Raw genomic sequence first — 10,496 nt, forward strand, 5'->3', positions numbered from 1 at the left:
TGGACCCAGCTGGAAGCATCTGTTGCACAATTGCAAACCACCTTGGATCAATTAAGAGAGGAGCAAAAAGACCAAACTAGCATGTTTTGCAAACTGGTCAAGGAACAAGAGAAGCAGGGGCGTGAACTTAAAGAGCTGAAGCGTCAGAAATTATCCCCTGAGGGGCCTAACGGCAACCATGACTAAGGTGGTTGAGTTCCACCCCCTATTTATATGCCTATTCTAATTGCTGTTTCTTATGTTAGATTTACATGATCACTAGTAGCATTTAAGTCTTTATTTAAGTTTATATCTTTTAATTTAATAATTGCATGAGCATTATTAGGATTTAAGTTTCTATTTTTCTTTTTCTAATAAAGGTATAAAATGTTCCTCTTATCATCTTATTGAACTTGAATAAAATTTGATTTTTTTTAGAAGCAGTAAAGATGCATGAATTTTGAGTTATGTGTCTGTGGCGTTTATGTATCTGGTGGTAATACTGGAAAATAAGGTGCTTAGGGTCACGGCCAAGACTCTAAAGAAGCTGTGTTAAAGAATCAAAAAGAATTGAACTAGGAGAATCAATAGTATCATCTGGATTCTAAGTTCCAAAAGATGCCAATTATTCTGAGCTTCAAAGGAAAGTGAGATACCAAAACTATTCAAAAGTGAATAGCTACTAGTCCCACTCATCTAATTGAAACAGAGCTTCATTGAAAACTCTGAGATTTATTGTATTATTCTCTTCTTTTTAATCCTACTTTGTTTTTGGTTTCTTGGGGACAAGTAACAGTTTAAGTTTGGTGTTCTGATGAGCGGATATTTTATAGGCTTTTTGGCATCATTTTCATATAGTTTTCATTATGTTTTGTTTAAGTTTTATTATATTTTCATAGGTTTTAGTGCAAAATTCATATTTTTGGATTCTACTTTGAGTTGTTGTGTTTTATAATGATTTCAGGTATTTTCTGGCTAAAATTGAGGAGTTTTGGCAAAGTCTGATTCAGAGACAGAGAAAGGACTACAGATGCTTTCAGATTCTAACCTTCATGCACTCGAAAGAGCATTTCTAGAGCTACAGAAGTTCAAAAGGCGCGCTCTCAATGGCTATGGAAAGCTAACATCCAGGGCTTTAGAAAAATATATAATAGTCTATACTTTGCTTTGGAAATGAAGGCCCAAAACTGGCGTTCAACGCCAGCAACCAACCCCATTCCTGCCATCCAACGCCCAAAAGGGAGCAGCTGGCGTCCAATTCCCATTCAGAAGTCCAAAGCTGGCGTCCAACGCCCTAGAGGGAGTACCAACTCATGGCTTCACTCAAGCTTAGCCCAAACACTCACCAAGTGGGCCCGAAAAGTGGATTTTCGCACTACAAGACTAGTTTATCTTATTTCTGTAATCCTAAGTTATTAGATTAGAATATATAGAACAAGGATCACCCTTGTTCAGAACTTTATGCCATATTTTCGAATAGATTACTATTTTCTGTAAGTTATGAGTCACTAACCTCCTAGGTTAAGGCTAGGAGCTCTGCTGATTCTTATGGATTAATAATATCACTATTCTATTTCAATCTATGCTTGATTCCATTCTAAGATATATCTTCGTTCTTCATCCTAAATAATTGGGAGTGTAACTTGACCGTCATCCCTATTTCACATGGGTTCTTGCGAGTCCTCAATGAGATAGTACTGAACCACAAGCTTGATTATACATCTCTTAGATGGCTGATCCACAACTTCGTTGGGTACTTGGAGACATCAGTGCAGCCGAGGTACGGGGCAATTAGGGCCTTTGTGGTATAGGCTAGAACCAGGACGCAGCATTCTTTGATCCAAAAGATCTGACCTGGCGTTTGATCTGAAGTAGAGGAGATTAATGATCGTGGACCCGGCGTTAAATCATTTACAGCCTGCCCTAGAATGAATCATCAGAAGTTGGTTGGAGTAGATGGTTAGAAAAGTTGATCCAGAAGGAAGAAGCATCTCCGAAGCCTCAACCGTTCTCTCATCACTGATTTCACATATATCTAGTAACATTTTATTTATTTATCTGTTTTATGCATTTTTCACGACAACTATTATCTTTTCTAATCGCCTGACTAAGATCTACAAGGTAACCATTGCTTGTTCAAACTAAAAATCTCCGTGGGATCGACCCTCACTCACCTAAGGTATTACTTGGACGACCCGGTGCACTTGCCAGTCTATCTGTGCAAATATTGTAGAGTCAATTTCGTGCACCAAATGCCTTTCCACTTTCCCCACACCCTTATCTCGACAAGAGAGGAAACTTCTGTCCTCAACTTGCCATCCAAATACATTTTCAAGTTAACGAGCAAGCGGAATCACGCCCAAATCTTGCCCTCTCGACCATTCCGGCCACACACACACCTCGACCATTCTGGCCACACACATTCATCCCCAATGTCATCATTAACATCTCAGTTTAGTTACTCTAGTCTTTTCTTTACTTCCAAGTAACCTTGATTTCCATAGCCTAATCTCGACACTACACTTAAAACTAATCTTTAGGGGCTAAAAGAATGAGAATAGAAGTTTAGAGATTCAAATTTGAGCTTTAAAACACAAAATCCATTTTTTGCTGAAACGAGGGCCATGCGTACGCATGCAAACCAGGTAGTAGCTACCATATGCGAATGGATGGTATGCGTACGCAAGAATCCCGCGTCACGCGTATGTATGAGCCTCGCGTACGCGTGGGCGTACGTTTTGTCAAAATTTTTACTTGAGTCTAAAAAGCTGCAGAATTACAATTTAAATCCCAAACTTCCGACGCGCATAATTTTTTCGTTTTAAATCATTTTTCATCTGTTCTTCGAACGGTGTAAACTTTATGGATCTAATTTTTATTTGAATAAAGTTTAAAATAATTTGAGGGTCCGGAAGTTAAGTTATAGATCGCCGAAGTTCGTTAAAAATTAAGTTTTCATCCAAAACTTCAAACCTCTAATTTTACCACATTTTCAACTTAAATCAACCTTTCAAGTTTCCAAGCCAACCTCAAACAAACTGAAATCAATCCCAACTCTTGTAAATTATCCCATTACTCATTAACATACATATACCTTAGTTTTCAACTCCAAGAACTAAAAAAATCAATCTAGTCTCAAGCTTAATCATTATCATATCATCATTATATTATTCATTCAGCATGTTCACTCATCAACCTTTCTCCACATTCATAACATCCAACAACACTCCCATTTATCCACATGCCATCATAACACCTAGCTTTACTAAAGCCACCAAACATACAATTCAACATATCTTAAGTCATCTAGCCTAAGTTTTCACAAGACATTACATATTACATACGAGAAACCAAAATCATACCTTGGCCGATTTTCCAATAACCCAGAACACCTCAAGAATTTTTGAACCCCAAGCTCCACAACTCCAGTCCCCTCACCAACGATACCCATCCTCCAAAGCTAATTCTCTAGCTTCCAAATTCTCAAATTAACTCCAACCGATAACCAATTTCAATCTAACATTACGATTATCACTATAATCAATATAGAGTTCACTAAATCAATATCTCACAAAAGGTTGGAGGATTCTTACCTGACCCACTGCTCAAACAAGCTAAACCCGACAATACCCGCAGGTTAACTCGAACCTAAACACCGAAATCATGCAAAATTCAACATAATTTCACATTGGATTTCGAAATTGGGGAAGAGAAAATTGAAAAGGAAAACGTAAATTCCTTACCAAATTGACCATTGGGCTTTGTAGATCTCAATGTTGTGGTCGCATGGCCGCAAACGGTGCCGCAATCGGAACTTCGGATTGAAAGTTATTGGAACTTGAATCAAGGACCAAGGGTTTGTTCTCTTCTACCCTTCCCTCATGTGTTTCAACGTAGCATGCATGAATGGGGAGAGAGAGATGATATGAATTCATTTTGTTTGGATGAGTGGGTTGGGCCTTGGGCCCAATACGGGCCCAGTTTGCCCGGTTTAGCCCGTTTGGCCCAATCTTGGGCCAAATTCTTTGAAATTAGTGTTGAAATCCTTATTTTAATTTTTTTTATCACATTAAACCATAAAAATCACATTTCTAATTATCTTGATTAATAATTAATTTATTGACTAATCATTTACTAATTTCTCAGGTTTTACACGGATTATGATCATTATCGAACGGAGGAAATTGATACGAATACCAAGAAGTCTGTTCAGAAGAATGCGATTCCTTTCTCAACTGGCTTCCAATCCCATAGTGCGATCCATCATTGGAATTCACACTTTCTACAATATAGTTGTAACCAAACTCATAGTATAAAGACCCAGCTTCTAGCATGTCATGACCAATGCTACCCGCCAGGCGCTACTTCACGGCTTTTCCTAGAGACTCCAGACCTTATATGAAATATATACATATGAGCCTGTAGCGCTAGCCGAGGTCGCATGTTAGATATATAGATAAAACAAAATAGGTAATAGTTAAATAGATAATATATACATGAAGCATAGAAAATACAAAAAACATAGTAACATTATACATATATGCCTGAAGGCTCATTTAATACATCATAATTCACACCGGGTTACGTCGTTGTTATTCATGAAAATATTTACAGACTCCATATTTATACTAACAGGCCTCAACTCACAAGAGTCACCTTAGTCTGGGACCTATTCTAACTTGTTTATATAGGTATTTACAAAAGCACCTAGCCCTCTAAAAGTCTATACAAAGCGAGGGCAACGACAACTACTACTACTGCTACTATTATAACTACTGCTGGTCATCGATCCCTTGGTAGCTGAAGAAACACGAAAGTACTATGTGGAAGTAAGAGAAGTCGCTCTGACTCTCCAATAATGCTACTGCTGCTAGCTAGTCCCAAGGTTGGAAACTCAAAGAAGATCTTGCCAGTTTGCATGTGCGGAATGGGGAAGTAAGGGGTAAGAACCTAAGGTTCCCAGCAAGGTACTACACAGGGAAACCTAAGGGGTTCCGCAGCCTAAGACTAAGACTTCGCGCAGTTAGGTTGGTAAGTCACACAAACAAGTACAAGCACAAGTATATAGCAGAATAGTAACCAAGCACGAAATACAAGAAGCAGAGACAAAATACAAACACAGGTACAAGTAAGCAATCACAAACATAGAGAATGCAGCAACCAAGTATGATGCATGCCTAGTCCTATGTAGGCCATGAGCTCATGCGTCGGTTGACTACCCGCAACCCGACGTTACCTAGGAACTAGTCCTAGATATGGTTTCCCAATTGCATCCATCCATGTATACGTGTCGATGTGGTTAAGCATACCACCAGTCCGTGACAATAGGCAATCGTCGCAAAGCTTGATGCCATAATATACGTACAAAGGGAAAACATAGTTTTAGCAATCAGTGGGTAAATACCCGCCTCCAAACAACCTCTAGCACCTTGGAGTTTACAGTTCTTTTTCCGCGGCACATCTCAATAAACTTTATCTCTAAGGGACTTCTCTTCGCTTCTTTTTAAATAAAATTTGTGCCCAGTCCTTTCTTAAAATATCTCAGCCTTGTCACGTATTTTACCATTTTGTTCTTGGAATTTTTATGCATTTCCAATTTTACCATTTTTGTATATAACTTCGTTTTTCTAGTTTTCTTTAGGATTTTATTACGCTTTCACCCCTAGTGTTATTATTTCACCATTTTACCCTCATATTTTTTTTTCTAATAGACCTTTTCTCCTTTAATGAGTTAATTAATTATTTTTAATTTGACTTTATGCCTAAATTTACTAATATGCCTCTAAGTACTCTAGTTTTACCGTTTAACCTAATTTACCGTCAAAATGTTACCGAATTAATCCTAATATTTTTTTATGACCAAATTATCCATAATAATTTTAACTAATACCAATTCTACCCTTAGAGACCTAAAAGATCATTTTATCCTTTATTAATTTATTTACTTATTCTAGTTACCAATTTTTATAATTTTACTTCTAACTTTTACTAAAGCTTTTATTTAGATTCAAAACTTTATTGTAATTATAATCTTGACCAATTAATTTATATAATTACTAATTTATTCTTGATGACACTAAGTTCAGAATTTTACTTATCTTTCCATTAAATTATATTTTTAACCCTCTTTTTACCCAAAAATGACCATAACACCCTTCTTACTTTTATACCTTTATTTCGTAGGATTAAAATTAGTTTTCTAACCTCTTTTTAACCCTTATACATGTGAATTTTATGATCATTTAGTGGCTGGATTTTCAGGAGTGCGGTTTTTTATTTTTATCCACTTTTAGTGACTCTTAAGGCTTGAAACTTAAAACCCAAGTGCTCCATTAATTTTTGACTGTCCCATACATTTTCTAGAGGTAAATAATCTTCATATATCACTCAAATAACAGTCCAAAAATAGAGAAGCATCACTAAATTTCCAGAATTAAGAATAAAGCACAAAATCACCACAAAGTGGCTCATATGAACACCGAAAACAAGCACAAACATATTCTAACTAATCCTAACCCTTACCTCTTATGTAATTTAGTTAGTAAATCTTTCTCACACTAGAAAACATGCATACAAGGATAGAAACACAGCTGGTGAGGGTACAGTTTCGTTTTTGGCCGAAAGTGTCGCAAAAATGTCGAAATTCAACCACTTTGAGCTCGAATCTCTCTAACTCCTTAGGCGTGCTCCATGGATATTTCAAGAGGAGTTCTCTAACATGAAGGAGAGTAATAATTCATCATGTCTACTATTTTTAAACAAAAAAAGAAAAAGGAGAAAGAACAAGAGTTTACCTAGCCGAGATTTCGATATAAACGCAAGGATTAGCGAAAATGAGCAACCGTTGTGCTTGTTTGGTTTGAGTCCTTGAAGAACACATGAAGAACAATGAAAGAAGTGTTAAAATATGGGTTGGGGCACAGATAATAGGTGCAAGAATTTTCTCTCTTTCTCTCTCAAGAATTCGGTTAAAAGAGTGTAAAAATGTGTAAAGTATTTTGTGAATTTTATGGCCAATGCTTCCTTAAATAAAAAATCAAAGTTTTGCTGAATTTATGATGGTAAAGAGGCTGAAATTTTCGTGATCAAGGGATGCGCTTCAATGAATAAGGGGCGTAAAAACGAGGAAGCTTGGTCAGCGCTTGCGTGTCAAACTTATCCACAATTAACTGCAGTTAGTTACTCAAGGTTAAAAACACAGTAGAGAGGAATGAAAGGATGAGATAGTCTTGGCCCAGAGGCTGAGAAGGAGAGACAAGTTACTTGGGTGGCAAGTAAGAAGATTTTGGATCTCTAGGAGTCATTTGCGGAATACTAAACAGAAATTCGGTTTTGAGTAAATTTTACCGTGTGGTAAAATAATTAATAGCTAAGATTTATTCTTAAAGAAATAAATCATGAACGGATGACTAATATCAATCTTAGGACACAATTACCAAGGTAGAAATTATTTTTACTACTGGTTTCGAAGTTTTCGGTTACAAGAGTTTTTCTCGGCGCATGCAAAACCGTCACTAAAGTGAATTTCCAGCTCAAAAAGTCTCTAGTAAGGAAAATAAATCAATGGTAATATAATATTTATTATTTACTAGTCAAACTTGACTTAGGAGGATTAATTACCCTCATAAAGTCAATTTTGACCTTATTAATTGCCTTTTTCAATTTAATTTTTTTCTTTATTTATTTATTTTTTTTACCATTCGACAAGCCTCATTATTTCTTATTGGGCCATGGTTTAGGATTTTGCGAAATAAATTTTAAAATAGCCGAAAAAGTCTGTTTACCAAAAACCGGGTTCTTACACATAGCCTAAGTGGAGAAAATTCATAGTGGAAATAGAAAATAACAAGACAAAAACTATTAAGAAATAAAGAAAACAAACTCCTAAAACTAGCAAAAACTATCAAGAAAACAAAAAGCAAACATATTTACAATATTAACATATATACAATAACCAATAACAAGCACACATTGCAATTCCCCGACAATGGCGCCAAAAATTTGATGCGAGTCAAACGTCGATTCGGAATTTCACAAAATAATTCAGTTGCAAGTATAGTTCCAAACCAACAAATGACCCGAATCAAAGTTTAGTTTTGTTTGTCACAAGTGCAAAAAAAATAAAAACCGGAAGTTTTAAGTCCCGAGTCATTTTTCAAAGGAATTGCAGTGAGGTGTGCATATTATCGGCTATAAGGGAAATCAGGAGTGAGATAGCAATTGACATAAAATTAAATAACAAGAAAGTAAATAGCAATTAACTAACAAAGGAAGGAAAACTCAAATGGTAAAAAGATCTTGGCAATGGTTGATGGTCAAGGATCATTTTCCTTGTTACTAATCACAACGTGATAATTACAAGGGCAATCCCACTTTGTCATCCCCAACATCGGAGAAAAGTCAAATGGGCCTAACCAACCTTAATCCATAAGTCCTAGCCAACTCACTAATTAACTTAGTGAAAGACTAGCGTCAATGGAAACAAGACTAATTAGGTTCTCCGAATTATCAATCAACTTAGACATTAGTAACTCAAGATCACCCATGTAACTGACCCAAGCCAAGAATGCAAAAATCTAAGCCATAACTAAAAGCATTTTATCAAACACATAGAATGCACAAAAGTAAAAGCATGGTAAATTGCATGAATTATAAAAGCTACAACTACCAAAACAAGAAATCAATAATAGCAACTGAAGCAAACATTAAATGACATGAAAATATAAAATTGCATTAAAAGGAAATGAAATTTAACAATTGCTCATAAACTAAAATAAACAAAATAAAAAAAACTAACAAGATAACTTAGGCAAATTGAGACAATAGAACAAGAAAATGTAAAAAGAACTACTTAAGAACAAGAATTAAAATCTACATATAAGAGAAATTAACCTAAAACTACCTTAAATTCTAGAGAGAAGAGAGAGCTTCTCTCTCTAGAATTCTAACCTAAAACATACTAAAAGCCTATTCTAATTGCTCTCCCCCTTGATTCTCCTTGAGAATTACATCAAATACTTCATAAATGAGTTAAATTGGGCCCAAAATTGGCCTGAAATTGTGACCCACGTATTTACTTAAGTAAATCACGTGCTGACAGTCATGCGTACGCATGAGGCATACGTATGCGCAAATTGATGAAATTCCAGGTCATGCGTACGCATGAGGCATGCGTACGTGCAAATGGGCAAATTTCTAAAACTTCATTTCTTCATAAATTCTCCACTTTTATATGCTTTTTCTTCACTTCTTCAAGCCATCCTTGACTTCTAAGCCTGAAATCACTCAACAAACACATCAAGGCATCGAATGGAATTAAAGTGAATTAAATTTAGCAATTTAAGGACCTAAAAAGCATGTTTTTAATCATTAAGCACAATTAGGAGAAATTCGCAAAACCATGCTATTTTAGTGAATAAATGCAAGATAAGTTGATAAAATCTACTCAATTCAACCCAAAATTTACCATAAAATTGTGGTTTATCAGTGTACATCCCTATCAGGGGTTTGTGGTGGCCGATCTCGTCGACCTCCATCTTCATCACCTCTCTTCCTTTTTCTTAGATCGTCAGACCTATCCGCGAGATATGTTTCTAGTCGACTTTTTCTGACCAGCTTTTTTATGACATTTTTCAGATCATAGAAATCATTGGTAGAATGTCCATATAGCTAGTAATACTCGTAATATTCTGTCCGACTTCTAACTTTCTTATGCTTAATAGGACGAGAAGGTGAAAGTTTTTCAATGTGAAGATTTTTATGTAGATATCGACAAGAGAAACTTAGACTGGAGTGTAGTTATGATACCTTCGTGGCTTCTCCGAGTTGTATTCCTCTTTTTTCTTTGCTTCTTTATCTTTATCCCGAGCTTGATAGGGGGTTTTGCCTTGGAAGTTGGAACTGGCTCTCTAAGTTGGAAATTATCCTCCATGTTAATGTACTTTCCTGCCTGTTATTGTACTTCATACAAAGAGGTCAGGTATCTCTTGGATATAGATTGGGAAAAAGGCCCTTCTCTAAGGCCGTTAACCAACCCCATCACTGCTTCTGCGAGTAAATTTTGGATCTCCAAACAAGCTTTGTTAAATCGCTCCATGTAAACTCGGAGGGTTTCTCCGACTTCTTGTTTAACCCCCAGGAGCCTAGGAGCATATTTGACTTTATCTTTCTAGATCGAAAAGCTAGTGAGAAACTTTCTTGCCAGGTTGTCGAAACAAGTCCCCAACCTTGGTGGTAGACTGACTATCAAACCACTCCATCACTGCTTTGGTTAATGTCATCGGGAAAGCTTTGCAGCAAGTTGCATCGAACGCGTCAGTCAGGTACATCCGACTTTTAAAATTTCTAAGGTGGTGTCTTAGGTCAGTCGTTCCATCATAGAGATCCATGTCAGGGATTTTGAAATTTCTAGAAACCCTAGCTCGCATGATCTCTTCAATGAATGGATCCTCCCTTCCAAGGGGGCTTTCCTCCCAATCCATCCTATTACTCCAATTTCTAAGGTCAGCCTCTAGTTT

The sequence above is a fragment of the Arachis ipaensis genome, chromosome B10 (genome assembly GCF_059453495.1).
Source record: "Arachis ipaensis isolate K30076 ecotype BB chromosome B10, ASM5945349v1, whole genome shotgun sequence".
NCBI classification, from domain to species: Eukaryota; Viridiplantae; Streptophyta; class Magnoliopsida; order Fabales; family Fabaceae; genus Arachis; species Arachis ipaensis.